Here is a 14372-nt window from a genome sequence, read left to right as displayed (position 1 = left end):
AACATTGACCCTTGCAAAAACTTCTGTTCTAATTTTTCCCCCTCCTTCCCTCCACCCCCTCCCCTAGATGGCAGGCAGTTCCATACATGTTAAACATGTTAAAGTATATGTTAAATACAATATATGTATATGTATTTATATAGTTATCTTGTTGTACAAGAAAAATCGGATTTAGAAAGAAGATAAAAATGACCTGGGAAGAAAAAAATGCAAGTAAACAACAGAAGGGAAGGGGTATTATTTAAAATGAGTGATAATGGGGGCAACTAGATGACACAATGAATAGCACACCTGCCCAGAAGTCAGGAGGACCTGAGTTCAAATCTAGTCTTAGAGACATAATATTTCCTAGCTGTGTGATTCTGGGCAAGTCACTTAATCAATTTATAAAAAAGTGAATAATAGTGGTCTTCCCCCCTTTTGTTCTGCTTTTTCTTGCATAACATAACAAATATGTTTAAAAGAATCAAATATATTTAATCTATATTAGATTACTTGCTGTCTTGGGGAAGAGGGAGCTGATGGAGAGAGGGAGGGAAGAAAATTTGCAATATCAAGTCCTACAAAAATGAATGTTGAAAACTATCTTTACATATATTTGGAAAAATAAACTACTATTGAAAATTTAAAAATAAATAAAGTGAATGATAGATAGGAATTCCAGATGGAGGTAAAAGTGTAGAAGATGAAAGATCCCCGTGGAATACTTTTTATAAATGTCATCCTCATTTCCCCTACATTAGCCATTTGTGAGAGCCAAGGTTGCCATGAAGTCAAAAAATTCGACCTGTTTAGGTCTAAAATACATAAAGAGTAAGATAAGAATCATGAGCATTCATATTCTTTTTGCCTAATGATCAAATCTAGGTGCCAAACTTCTTGAAGAGATCACTAAAGAGAAAATAGAATTTTAAGTTGAACAAAGCCAAAGAGACATAAGTTTTACAGAGCCCTTACTAAGATTTTGGGTTCTCTCAAAACTTAAAGGACACCAATCCAGGATATTAAGACATTGTTCAGAGAATGTTCAGATGGCTATTGTTGCTGTAGCTCTTCATCTTCCCAGGAAACTGAGCAGACTCCTTCCCAACATCCCCAGAAAATACTTTTTTTTTTTTTTTTTTTTTTTTTTTTTTGCTTTTTTTTCCCAAACAGAAACTTTTCCTCTCAGAATGACAAGGAAGTTTGAGAAGAGGAGAAAGGGCAAAGTTGCAGATATCATAGTTACTTGGATATAGCTTCAGAGACAATTCCTCCGGAAGCAATTTCCTTATAAGAAACCAATGGTTAACTTGGACTTTTCAAACTGGTTGTTCTGGAGTCATCTTAATTTCAACACTTCCAAAACAGAGCTAATTATTTGAATCCCCACCCCATTCCCTTCCCAGCCTACCTGTCTATCAAACTTTTCTATTTTGGTCAAAGGCACAATCATTCTTCCAGGTTCCTAGGTTTTCAATCTTGGCATTATTCTTTTTTTCCCCCTCAATAGTATTTTATTTTTCCAAATACTTGGAAAGATAGTTTTCAACATTCATTTTTGTAAGAATATGTGTTTCATATTTTTTCTCCCTTCCTCCCTTACCTCTCCCCTCACCAAGACAGCAAGCAATCTGACATATATATACACCATACTTTTAACCATAATTCCATATTTGTCATGTCGTGTTAAAAAAAAAATCAGACCAAAAGGGAAAAAACCATGAGAAAGAAAAAGCAAGCAAAAAACAAAAGATGAAAATACTGGCTTTCAATCCACATTCAGTTTCCATAGTTTTTTCCTCTGGATGCAGATAGCATTTTCCATCCAAAGTCTAATGGAATTGTCTTGGATCACTGCATTGCTGAGAAGAGTTAAGTCTATCATAGTTGATCATCACATAATTTTGCTATTACTGTGTACAATGTTCTCCTAGTTCTGCTCACTTTACTTGTCTTTCCAAGCTTTTCTGAAATCATCCTGCTCATAATTTTGTATAGAACAATAATATTTCATCACATTCATAAATCATAACTTATTCAGTCATTCCCTAATCAGTGAGTATCTACTCAATTTCCAATCCTTGTCACTATAAAAAGAGCTGCAATATTTTTTGTACATGTGGGTCCTTTTCCCTCTTTTATTATCTATTTGGGATGCAGAGCCAGTAATAATATGGCTGAGTCAGTGTGTGCACAATTTTATATCCCTTGGGGCATAGTTCCAAATTGTTCTCCAGAACGGTTGGATCAGTTCTCAACTCCACCAACAATGTATTAGTTTAGGGTAGCTAGGTGGAACAGTGGATAGAGCACCAACCCTGAAGTCAGGAGGACCTGAGTTCAAATTTGACCTCAGACACTTAACACTTCCTAGCTGTGTGACCCTGGGCAAGTCACTTAACCCCAAATGCCTCAGCGGGGGGAAAACCCCAATCTATTAGTATCCCAGTTTTCCCCTCCAACATTTATCATTATCTTTTTCTGTCATCTTAGTCTTGGCATTTTTCTACTCAATACTTCCTTATGTCACGTATCCAATCATTTGCCAAATCTTATAATTTCTTCCTCCTAAATTCTATCTCTATTTGTCCAGTAAAACAGCTGCAGCTTCATTGTCATCATCTCTCACCTAGATTATTGTAATGACCAACTAAGTGGTCCCTACCTTGCCTTGTCTTTCCCAAATCCAATCCATCTTCCACAAACCAGCCAAAGCAATTTTTCGTTAAGCACAAACTTGATCATGTCACTTCCTCAAAGTCCAGTGATTTCCTGTTGTTTTATAAAGCCGTTCATAAACTGATTTTTAGCCTCACTATACATCAATTCCCTTCTCACATTCTTTGATCCAGTCAAACCGAACCTCTCTGTTACTGATGCATGAGTCTCCATCTCTCATCTCTGATACTCAGGTAAATATTTATTAAGAACCAATGTAACATTTTGTTACAATAAATTAGCTTAAGATAAGCCTAGGGAACAATATAATGGTCCTTAAAGTTCATTTGCTTTCCTTCTTTTTGACTTTATGGAAATTCAGGTGAAAAGTTCTGAGTTTAGTCATAATTGTTCCATACCCTCCATTTTAAAATTTCCTAACACTCAAAAATTGAATTATTTGCAGGATTGCATGTATATACATGCATGCATACATGTAACAATATGTTTATATGTATGCATATGTATATGTAAAATTTGCTCTTAGGATGGAAGAGGCAAAATTTGTTTTATGGGAAACATAGGTAATACAACAGCAGATTTTACTGTAGTATCTGTAGATAAACATCTATAAGGGAAGCTGAGGAAGGAGCATATCTTTTCTTGGGATTTCTTTCAGCCTTGGTCCACTGCTTTGAGAATTCCTTTAGAGCCAATGATTCTCCTTTTCCTGCCATTACTTAGTCCTCCCTTTGCTTCTTAAAAGAATGCTAGTAATGTCATACTTGCTCTAACTTTTCAAATCTAGCCATTCAGACTTCTCTACGTCTGAGATAGCTGTTGCTTCTTATAAGAATTGTGCAGGTATTTCACAGGTTGACTTTGATTCATGGAATTACATAGTCCCTATTCACACTTAGTTATGCTTGTTTGATTCAATCCAAAAATGTTCATGCCTAATGAGCTAGTCAATAAGCAGTTTTAAAGTATTATGTGCCAGGCACTGTATTAAGTGCTGGGAATACAAAGAAAGCCAGAAGGCTGTCCCTGATTTCAAGAAGCTCAGAATCTACTGGGAGGGAGACAATATACAAACAACTATGTATAATCAAGCTAAATACAGGATACACTGGAGATAATAAAAGGGAAGCTTTAGCTACCTGAAGTATCAAGGCTAAAATGAGACAGTTTCAATCTAAACCTTATATATGGCACTGGGAATATACAGAAAGGTAGAAGAAAAAGCCAGTCCCTGCCCTCAAAGAGCATAAATTCTACTTGGGGAGATAACATTTATGTTTACCCTACAAACTGTACATTTATATTAGTCATTTTCCATTCCCTATTTACTTCTGCTTCATAAAATTCCTTACTTCTTTTCATGGCTCAGCTCAAGTATCACCTCTACACAAAGCTTTTCCTGCTAGGGCTCTTCTTTCTTACTATGTCATTTATACACACATGTATATGTCATACATATATGTATGTATACATTTATGCATGCTTTCTCTGTGAGTGTGGGAATTTTTTTGCATTTGCACTCCGTCATTTTAGCACAAAACCTCCTGATGAGCCCTTAATAAATGCTACATCAGTCGAATATTGGAGTAGGTGGATGGAGAAGAATTCTTTCTGGGGCTTCTCCTTTATCAGAGAGATAGAGATATAAGGTAATGGTTATATCCTTAACTATTACCCAGCAAATAATGCCAACATGGATCACTCACTGGTATTGTGTCTCACTTTGCAGAGTTAGAAGCCTATACTTTAAAAAAAAATTATAGCTTTTTATATACAAAACATATGCATGGGTAATTTTTCAACATTGACCCTCCCAAAAACTTGTTTCAACTTTGCCCCTCCTTCCTTCCACCCCTCCCCTAGATAGCAGGTAGTCCCATACATGTTAAATATGTTGAAGTATATGTTAAATACAATATATGTATACATATTTATACACTTATCTTGTTGCACAAGAAAGAATGGATTTAGAAAGAAGGTAAAAATAATCTGAGAAAACAAAAATGCAAGCAAAAAATAACAGAAAGAGTAGAAATGTTTTGTTGTGGTCCATACTCATTTCCCAGTGTTCTTTCTCTGGGTATAGCTGGTTCTGTTTATTACAGATTAATTGGAATTGATTTGGTTTATCTCATTGTAGAAGAGAGCCATGTCCATCAGAACTGATTATCATGTAGTAGTGTTGTTGAACTGTATAATGATCTCCTGCTCATTTCACGCAGCATCAGTTCACGTATGTCTCTCTAAGCTTCTCTGCATTCATCCTGCTGGTCATTTCTTATAGAACAATAATATTCCATAAAAGTTATGTACTATTAACTTATTCAGCCATTCTCCAATTGATGGGCATCCATTCAGTTTCCAGTTTCTTGCTACTACAAAAAGAGCTGCCACAAACATTTTTGCACATGTGAGTCTCTTTCCCTCCTTTAATATCTCTTTGGAATACAAGCCCAGTAGTAACACTGCTGGATCAAAGGGTATGTACAGTTTGATAACTTTTTGCTCTCCAGAATGATTCACAACTCCACCAACAATGTATCAGTATCCCAGTTTTCCCACATTCCCTCCAAATTCATCATTATTTTTTTCCTGTCAGCTTAGTCAATCTGACAGGTGTGTAGTGGTATCTCAGAGTCGTCTTAATTTGCATTTCTCTGTTCAATAATGATTTGGAGCACCTTTTCATATGACTAAAAATAGTTTCAATTTCTTCATTTGAAAATTGTCTGTTCATATTCTTTGACCATTTATCAATTGGAGAATGGAAACCTTTCTTTCTTAAGCATTGCCAGAGTCCTGTTGCTTGGATAGCTCCCTGTCTTGGACCAACATTCTTTCCCCAGTGTTATTCTACCTATGTTCTCTTAACATATTCCCCCTTCAATTATTTTTGCCCCATCTGGTTTCAGTGGAGATATGGAAAATGATTTTCTTCAAATGTAAAATGGTGAAAAATACTTTTACCTTCCAGGGCTGTTGTAAAGAAAGTGCTTTATTAATCCCAAAGCACATGAAAAGGTGTATAGTCGCCTCATTTCTGGTAGAAAGTGGAGACAAAGTAAAGTGAAGGCCCAGTAAGGTTGTACACACTAAATCCACTAGGTGTCAGTACTACTGTTCCCATTAAAGTAAATTGTCACCTGACTGGAGGATACTGGGGAAAAGAGGGAGATGAAGGACTGATGGGGAACAGAGTTATGGATTTTTGGAAGAACTCATTTCCCAAACTGCTGCTAGGAATTTAACTATCATCAAAAGAAAATTAAGTTATTGTCTATTTTTTTTTCTTTGCTTTTTACCCCTTTCAAATCTCTCAAGATAAAAGGATTTGTTGGGGAGAGGGGTTGAAACAATTTTTAAAAGCCCTAACCTTGTCAAGGTGACCATTCTTCTTTCCCCACTTTTTTTTTATCCTATGCAACAAACCAAGGTCTTCTGATTTAATGAAAAAAAACTTATTAAAAAATGCTTAGAGGCTCCCTTATATAAAAAAATGAAAAACTAATAAAATGATTAACTGTTTACCTGAAGAGAATAAACTATTTCATCAAATTTGAAGAGAAATTTGATATTTCTCCTAATAAAATCAGAATAGAAGTAAAAATTTGGTATTGGCCTGAATATAGACCAAAGGTTAATCTAACTTATCAGGTAAAGATGAAATCTTAAGAAATGTGCTTGTACTCAAGAGTTCTGGTCTACCTCCCATAGTAATCCCTCTTTCCTTTTTAACCTAGCTGTATTTAATTTAACATGTGTTCACTGGCTGATTGTGCTTCCAGGAACCATCAAGTTGTCCTTCCATTACCCTACTGTTAATAAGGACCCGCATGGTATTTCTATGTTCAGTTCTAGAGGATCCAATAATTGAAAGAGGAGGAAGATGTGGAGAGAACAAAAGAGAGAGAAGGTAGAGATTAAAGGAGTTGACTTTATTTTGTCTAAAGAAGAAAAACCTAAATGTAGAATTGCAATATATTCTGAAATGTTAACTTGGATGTATCAAGGACCATTCAGGACAGAACAAGGGGATCAAGGCTTAAAGGACTACAGTAAACGAGATAATGGATAAACCTAAGAAAGGATTCCTGAGAGCATAATGTGTGAAAGATTGGAATTGAAGTGAGGCATGGTAGAGAAGTCATAGAAGTGCCTAAGAGTTTAGCTAATTGAAAAATAAGATGTTCTGAACTGAGCTAGGGCATAGTGAATAAAGAGTCAGGCCAGGAGTCAGGAAGACTCATCTTCCTAAGTTCAAATTTGACTTCAGACACTTATTAGTTATCTGATCTTAGGCAAATAATTTAACTGTTTGCCTCAGTTAAAACTCAGATGAGTTTGCCTCATCTGTAAAATGAGCTGGATCAGGTAGAATATGATTGAGCTGACTGAACAATAAAATCTGAGCTGAGGCCCCTCCACAAATGGAGCATTTAAAATTAATGGCCCCACTCTCCAATCAGAAGAACAAGGATAGTGATGAAGTAGAATACCAAGGCTGATGAGATCTTGCAGGATAATAAAAATTTCCCAATAATGAGCTTCCTGGTAGGTGAGAAATGAAAAGGATTAAAAAAATCAATTGTGTAAATACAAGTTGAGGAAAGTGTAGTTAGACAACAATTTATATATGAAAAGATCTGAGAGTTATAGTGAACTAGCTCAATGTGACGTGGATGTAAAAAACTAACCAATCAATACTCTATTAGACTGCATTGAGAGCCTAGATCCAGAATAAGGAACATGGTGATACTTATATCAATTCTATGTTATCTTGAATATTGTGCTCAGCTCTAAATAGGCACTATATCTTAGAAAGGATATTGACAAAAGGGAGAGAGTCCAGGAGAAACCAACCAGCAAGGTGAGGGTACTGGAAACCATGCTACCTAGGATTAGTTGAAGGAAGTGGAGATGTTTATTTGGAGAAGAGAATGCTTGGGGCAGAGGCCCCAATATATGTGTGTGGGCATGAATGACAGGATAGCCATCAAGATTATATATATATAAAGAGCTGCCATGTAGAAGAGAGGCATCCTTTGAGTCAAAAGATTTGGATTCATGTGCTGTTTCTGACACATACTGATACAATGTCAGACTTCACTGGAATTTAAGTCAATGAATTTCTCAGTGTCGGAGACAATTCTTTGACTATAAGCTACAGAAAAAGCTCATCTGCCTTGGGAGGAGGACTTTAGGTTTCAGGGTCTGGCACTTAATAAGTGTTGATTGCTTGCTTGCTTGTTCCCTGGACATCTCAATAAAATACTACTAATAATAATAATTAAGGAGAAGGGGGGTTAATCTGGTTGGTTCCAAAAGTAGAACATAAACTGGAAGTGGTAGAGAGGAAAATTTAGAGTAAAAGTTAGGAAAAATTTCATAACAAGTAAACAATCTTCAAAAGTGGGATGATCTGCATAGATAGTGGGTTTCACTTTACTGGAAACTTTCAGGTCAAGGCTGGATGATCACTTGGTGGGGGTATTGTAGCAAGAATTCTTGCTCAAGTATGAGTCGCACTGCACGGCCTTTGGGTTCCCTCTCAACTCTGGATTCTCTGGAACATCATGATCCTGGCAGGAGCCATCATCTCTGTCGTCATGACAACAGGCGCTTGGCCATAAGGTATCTGCAGGATTAGGCTCGAGTCCAGTTCTCTTTTACACTTTTGTTCCCGAGAGAAACTGGTTGAAATTGGTTGGGGTGAGAGGAGGGAAGAGTGGGTGGTGTGAGTGAGAAAAGGGCAGTATCTATCACACACAGTCCTTTTCCCGCTCCTACTTCCTCTTTTTTTAGGAGGAAACCCGCGACCTCATCAACATGGCGGCAGCGTTCCCTCCGCTTCCGTCATTCCGCAAGGAGGCAGGCCTTCGTAGGAGCGTATGCGTCCAATAGTCCTGGGCTCCATTCCCTCCTCCTTCCTTCCCCCAACTCCATTTTGTTCGCGGACGCTGGGGACGGTGGGAGAGGATCCACTTCCGGGTTGGCAAAAGGGGCGGTGGCGGTGAGGAAGGGTGAGAGAGAGAGATAGAGAGAGAGAGAGAGCTGAGAGGACCGGACGAGGCCGGAGCGGCGGCGGCGGCGGCAGAGGAGGAGAACAGAGGCTTTCGGAGCGGCGGCGGACCGAGTGCGGAGGGGCCGGGGCACTCGGGCCCCGGATCTGAGGTGACCCGCGGACCTGAAGGTGGGGGAAGGGAGGGGGTCGTGGGGGAGGGGCTTGAAGAGAGATGGGATAGAGGCGGGGCTTAGAGTCTTTTCCCGAGGGCTAGGTGGGGGGGGAAGGGCTGGAGAGTGCGGCAACTTGTGTTGGGGGGCGGATAAGGACCGAAGGATGGAGATTGGGGGTAGGGGAATGGAGGTGGCCAGGAAGGAGGGAGCGAACCTGGAGGGCGGAGTGATGGGGTTGGGGAAAGAGCTGGACTGGAGGAGTTGGGAGGACTTTTCTCTCCTTCCCCTTCCTCTTTCCAGACCCTTCCCCCACCTCCTTCGTGGGTCCGGGGAGTCTGTGTCTAGTGACATTCCACAAGGCTGCAGGGAGACAGCGTTTGGGGGCGAAAATTGGCAGCTTGGAGGAAGGGCAGCGTTGCTGGAAGGAGTGTTGGGGAGAAGTAGTGTGGATGGGGAGCGGGGTTGGGGGCGGCGATCTGCCTTGAGGTTAAAATTGGTGTGTTTGCTAATGAAGGTAGCTGAACCTGGGGCCCGGAGTGGAGTTGGAAAGGGTAGGAGGAACAGGAGTCCCGAGAGGGTCAGGCTCGACTGTCTACTGGCTTTAAAGCATACTTGTGTTGTGTTCCCGGCAGTCATCCCACGAGTGCTTATGAAGCGCTTACTGAGCACGCACTGCTGAGGGAATGGTTAAAAATAAACAAATAAATGGGGGGGGGGGTCTGCCCTCCTGAAACTCTTACAATAATGGAGGCAGCATGCAAATAACTATGAACAGATTGGATGGATAGAGTGCAAATGGAAGGACATCTTGAAGGGAAGGCACTGGAAGTGGGATTGGAGCAGAGTCTTGAAAGTAGCCAGAGAAGCTAGGAAGCAAAACTAAGGAGGGAGCGCATTTCCAGGCAGGGGGCTGGGTCTCTGCACGGGGTGTTGTGAGATGGCCAGTCCTGTGTGAGGAATAACAAATAGGCCAGTTGTAACTGGATGGTAGAGTTCCTGGAGGGGATTCAAGTGTTTGGCAAAAAGGGGCACTGTGTGAAGGATGGGGATATGAGAAAGGCCAAAACAGCCTGTTCCTTTAAGGAGCTTACATTTCTAATGAGGAAGACAAAGTAATTCAAGGGGGCATGGATGTATAGAGTAGATGAGAGATGGCTTTACGGAGAAAGGAGATGTTTTTGAGGCATGAAGGAATACAACACTGTGAGGATGAGGGGAATGTAACCAACATTTATGGAGAGGTTTTAAGTGTATTGTCTCATTTGAGCTTCATAATAACCTTGTGAGGTTAGTCCTACAAGTTTTAGCCCCGTTTTATAGACATGAAAAATAAAGCCCAAAGAGATTAAATAAATTTATGTACTTGTCTATCCAGTCGATAAGTTAGGGCTATTTGATCCCCTGAATATCAAGGGTGTGGGTAATAACCTGTTTCTGGGGAGGGGTCTACAAAAAGGTTCTTGGCTTTCCAGATTCATTTCAAGTTTCAAGTCACCTTTGACTTTGAGGCAAGGCATGGAACTTCTCACACTTTAGATTTTACTATAGGGCTCTCTTCATAGGTCTTGTTTGCTTCTAGTCACTTAAAGCATATTAACATTTATAGTTTTCCACTGATTTCCTCTTAACTTCTTTGAGAGACAATTAAAGAAAAATGATATTTTTAAAGTATTGGGCCTGTTGCCCAGAAATCATGAAATTGGTATACTTAACTTCTGAGAGGTTTTATGGTACCCTGTGGACAAATTTGACTTTCTGATTTTTCTTCTTTAGAGACCTACATTTTCTTTTGTTTCTTATTTGTATACTATCCCATTGGTGAGTTTTAGAAGATTTGTTACAGAAAGCCTTCTCTGCCCATTAGCATACTTATTTTTTGTGTGGTATTAGGACGTTGTTTACCTCTGTGATTATCTGGCACTGATGAAGAATTTGATGCCTATGTGGAGACCTAGAACAATGAAATTATCAAGATGGTTTAAAGGTCAGAATTTATGTATGTTGAGGAGAGAAAATATGACATTGTCATTCTTGGCTTCCAGAGATTGCACTTTAAATCAGTCTTCTTTTTTCCCTATGTTTGCTTGAATATTCATGAGCTAGCCCATGAAGGCTAAATGGACTGCTTTTTAATTTCCCTTTTGTTTTTCCTTTGTGTTTGGTTGGCAGAGTGATCTGGTACACTTGGGGGTCTGTTTTCCTAGTGTTCTGAAGCTATCCTGAACTTGATGGGCTGGAGAGTCTAGGTGTTTCTACAGCCCCAGACTTCATTGACTCCCCATACCCCCCTGGTGAGCTGGAGGTTATGAAGAGAGGACACAGTTATTCAGAGGTAAAATCAGTTCTAATCTTATTGTACATTCATTTACTTGTAGCTAATATTTCCATTTTTCTTTGTCAAGAACAAGCTCAGCATATACAAGTCAAGCTTTGACAGAGTGAATTCATCTTATTCCTTGTCATATTTCCCTATTTTCTCTGCTGAAGGGGAACAGGTGTGGCAGCAAATTACATAATAGTGGCCTTCTGTATTTTAATCTCCTGGGGATACCTTTTCTGTGACTTGGTTTGATACCACAAGGCTGAAAAGAACCTTGACTTACCCAAAAAGAGATGGAAACAGAAACTGAGCTCATTTCCCTTGCCTTGGAAAATGGATATTGTTAAAGGGAAGAATAGCTGCAGACATGCAAGCAGAGACCTCAAAATGGGGACTAACAGTTTGGCACAATGCATCTCTTAGCCAAATAATTTCTTTTCATCTCCTGTCATGATTATGGTCTCCTCAAAGTAAGGCTCTTATTGGTGGTGTTCTTCACACAGCTTCCCAGCAGAACTTGGCTGACTTGAGATGGATAAACTGCCCAGAAGGGGGGGAGGGGAGGAGTGCCTGGGACTTGAAAAGTGAGGGGGAGGTCGAATTGATATTGAAAGTGAGACTTGTTGGAAGCGCTGATAGCTGCTTTGAAGAAAAGAAATCAGTGTCCTGTCCTAGGATCCTTGACTTCTTTCCTCAAAGTTGACCTTATTTAACTAGTGGCTTAAGTACAGATTAATTACTTTGAAATTAATAAAGAAGTATTTTGAAAGAAGCCTGTTAGAAGTTGTATTTTACCTCCTAATTTTGGAACTATTTTGAGTGATCACAAGTTCCAGGTATACTTCTGAGATGGGTTTTTTTTTTAATTTAAAAAATAATATTAGCTTTTTATTTTTCAAAATATGTACAACAATAGTTTATAACATCCTCCCTTGCAAAACCTTGTGCTCCATATTTTTCTCCCTTCCTTTCCTCCCTCCCTTAGACAGCAAATAATTCAATTAAACATGGACAATTCTTCTAAAATATATTTCCACATTTATCATGCTGCACAAGAAAAATCAGATCAAAAGGGGAAAAGAGAAAGAAAAAACAGTCCAACAAATGAACAATTACAACAAAAAAGGTAATCACTACTTTGTGATCCACATTCAGTCTCCATAATCCTCTCTTTGGTTTCAGATGGCTCTTTCCATCACAAGCCTATTGGAATTACCTTGAATCATCTCCTTGTTGAAAAGAGCCAAATCCATCACAAAAATCATCTCATAATCTTGTTATTGCTGTGTACAATATTCTCTTGGTTTTAACTCATTTCACTTAGCATCAGTTCATGTAAGTCTTTCCAAGCTTTTCTGAAATCAACCTGCTTGTCATTTCTTATAGAAAAATAATATTCCTTTACATTCTTAGACCATAACTTATTCAGCCATTCCCCAACTGATGGCCATCCACTCAATTTCTAGTTCCTTGCCACTATAAAAAGGGCTGCTACAAATATTTTTGCATGTTTGGGTCCTTTCCCCTTTTTTATGATCTCAGTAAACCCAGTAGAGACACTGTTGGATCAAAGGGTATGCACAGTTTTATGACCCTTTGGGTAAAGTAATTGTTTACCCTGTTGTTCTAAGATCTAAATGTAGTACGCTGATAAATAAATTTTAAAATTTAACATGAACCATCATGAAAAATTCAGAGTTCTTAAAGTTTTTTTTTAAGGTACAGTTTCCCCATTTTCTCAGTGGTATTTGTTATCTTGTTTCATTATCATTTTGCTTCACCCAGTCTTGTGTTTTTAAAGATTATTTGGGTTTTTTGTTGTCATTTCAATTGTGTTTGAAACTTTTTGTGACTCCATTTGGTGTTTTCTTGACAAAAATTGGACTGATTTGCCATATTCTTAAGCTCATTTTACAGGTGAGGAAACTTGAGGTAAATAGGGTTAAATGACTTGCCCAGGGTCACACAGCTAGTAAGTATTTAGGTAGTGTTTGAACTTACAAGGATGAGTCTTCCCAGTGCTCTGTCTACTACATTGTTTTGTTCAGCATTATTTGGATATCAGTATGGGATTCAGGCTGTCCCATGGTATCCATACATGACTGGACCACCTGCTTTTCTGAACTTAAATCTCCTGTATGATTTCCTTTATGCTATTTCCTAGTTGTTGTTGGTAATATGCTTATTTATATTTACCATATGGTTTTTCATTATTGCCCAATTTTGGGTCTTTGAATGTTGTAATGTTTTGTAATTTATATCTTTAACATTTCCAGAAGAATATTTGGAATCTAAATGATGGGTTTTTGTTTTAGCAGCTTAGGGTTTCAGTATTTTGAACTCTGTTTTGTCAAATGTCATGCATTCTGCTTCTTTCCCCTGCAAATTTTCTTCTTCCTATTCACTTCTGAGCCTAGCTCTCTGCAGTGTCGTAGATATATTTAGTAATGGCCCAACTTGGTGGGTTGGCCATCCAAATGAAAATCATAGTCTGGATAATAGGCGTTTTTCATCCATTTTATTGCTTTTTTGGTGAATCATTGGATCAAACTCTTTGGTGTTATTGAGTATATCATTAAAGAAGATAGGAAAGAAGAAAGAACGGAAGAAACAAGCATTTATTGATAAATGCCTACTATGTGCTAAGCACTAAACTAAGGGCTTTATACAGATCTTATTTAATCCTCACAACAAGCCTTTGAAATAGATGCTAATTATTTTATTATATTTTATATATAGAAAAACTGAGGCAGACAGGTTAAGTGGCTTGCCCAGTATCACAGTGTCTTGAGACTGAATTTGAACTCACGTCTTTTGACTCTAGGCCCAGGACTCTGTCCACTTTGCCATCTTGATGTAATCAGCCCTATGTTATCTACAACAGAGGACCTTTCCACGTTTAAGGAATCCATTTTCTATTTGGACTCTGTCCAGTTTAGTGGCATATACCTTCCTGTATATATATTTTTGTTAATAGAAGAACCCCTTCTTCAGATAACTCTTGAAGTGACTTGTTTATTAATATCAGAGCATAAAATAGAAAGTTATTTCCACTAAATTAGACAATATTTATTGAACAGAATGCAAATGGTAAGTGTATGCATTGGAGGAGAGCCTTCAAAGTTACATTTTGTTCTACTGATTGAAATGCTTTTTAAATTAACGAACACAAGAAGAACTTGTATCCTTTGTATTTTTGAGATTTGGCCTGCTACAG

General features: G+C 38.4%; 1 protein-coding gene across 5 annotated transcripts in view; it reads left to right on the top strand.

Moving 5' to 3' along the window:
* The first annotated feature begins 8602 nt into the window (after positions 1-8602).
* The window catches only part of WIPF2 (WAS/WASL interacting protein family member 2), a 62790-nt gene continuing 57020 nt past the window's right edge, over positions 8603-14372 (top strand). Inside the window, exons 1-3 of one of the 5 annotated variants that reach the window (XM_051994565.1) lie at positions 8603-8851; positions 11005-11167; positions 12212-12281. The gene's annotated coding sequence lies outside the window, so the exon portion shown is untranslated. The remainder of the gene's footprint in view (positions 8852-11004; positions 11168-12211; positions 12282-14372) is intronic. The other 4 variants (XM_051994564.1, XM_051994563.1, XM_051994567.1 and 1 more) reach the window with 4 other exon arrangements.

Source organism: Antechinus flavipes, chromosome 4 (genome assembly GCF_016432865.1).
Source record: "Antechinus flavipes isolate AdamAnt ecotype Samford, QLD, Australia chromosome 4, AdamAnt_v2, whole genome shotgun sequence".
NCBI classification, from domain to species: domain Eukaryota; kingdom Metazoa; phylum Chordata; class Mammalia; order Dasyuromorphia; family Dasyuridae; genus Antechinus; species Antechinus flavipes.
This window is presented reverse-complemented; position numbering and strand designations above follow the sequence as displayed.